Genomic DNA, 1022 nt, shown 5'->3' on the forward strand with positions numbered 1-1022 from the left:
ACTCACTATTGCACGCTCCTTCTGCAGCACCCTCTGCCTTTGGTAATGGTCCTGTGAACGGTACGCGCTGTACCTGCGGGGGGCGGGGTCGTCAGCCCCAGGACCAGGCGACTCGGGGCCCAGAACTTTTCGGCTCCCCACCCCGAGGCACCGCCTCCCTGAGCACGTGCTCACCGCCACCTCCGGTCACTTCTCCGGTGCGGGGACGGGGACCGCGACCGGCCTCGGGAACTGGAGGATGAGGATGAGGAAGACGAGGAGGAGGAAGAGGACGAGCATCTTCGGGAGCGTCCAGAGGAGCTGCAGCTGGACCTGCAGAGAGAAAGGGCACACGGGAAGGCTGGGCGCAGCGCAGGCAAACTCCGCTCTCCCACCGGGCCCCGGCGCTGCCTCTGTTCGCAAGCTCAGGACCAAAGACAAAGCAGAGCAGAAAAGTCCAGAAGAACATGTTTTCTTCACAGACTAACAAGCCGAGGCCCTTTGTGGAGCTTTAGACGTATCTGGAATGTTTTGGCAGAGAATCTCAATGGCACAGTCACAAATTTAAAAATGTTTAACAAATCAGGAAGAAAAATAAGTAGACTCGGGGAGTTAAAGGTCTGGGCCCTAGGTCTCACCACCAGCTCCCTGTGGTACTGGGGCCAGCATGGGTCTCAGGGTCACTACTTCTCCTACCGTTTCTCCTGGGAACACTGATCATGGCACAAAGGGAGGTGACTGTGCTAGACCTGCAGTAGCAGCCACTTCCGAGGATATGTATCATCTCCAAAACCCAAGGATTCCTCATTAAGTGGGAAAGCTTAGGTCTGTTACTGAGAGAAAAAGATGCTGCCAGGAAACAGATGAGACCACGGGACACCCAAAGGAACTGACCCCCACACTTCCGTCAACAGATGATTAAGGGAAGAACTGTCTTCTGTTAACAATACACTGACTATCCCACACAGGACTGAGGAAGCATGCCGAAGAACCAGCACGGTCGAGATCAAACCCTGACAGTCTCCCCAAGGCAGGTCTCAAGG

The 1022-nt window shown here is 55.6% G+C and overlaps 1 long non-coding RNA gene across 1 annotated transcript; it reads right to left on the reverse strand.

The window, feature by feature from the left end:
• Nucleotides 1-5: 5 nt before the first annotated feature.
• LOC103252079 lies at nucleotides 6-296 on the reverse strand. Its single transcript, XR_503766.1, has 2 exons — nucleotides 175-296; nucleotides 6-73 (listed from the first exon to the last, which is right to left on the reverse strand). It is a non-coding gene; the product is annotated as an uncharacterized LOC103252079 (long non-coding RNA).
• Nucleotides 297-1022: the final 726 nt, after the last annotated feature.

The sequence above is a fragment of the Carlito syrichta genome, unplaced genomic scaffold (genome assembly GCF_000164805.1).
Source record: "Carlito syrichta isolate Samal-C Ts95f unplaced genomic scaffold, Tarsius_syrichta-2.0.1 Scaffold153588, whole genome shotgun sequence".
NCBI classification, from domain to species: Eukaryota; Metazoa; Chordata; class Mammalia; order Primates; family Tarsiidae; genus Carlito; species Carlito syrichta.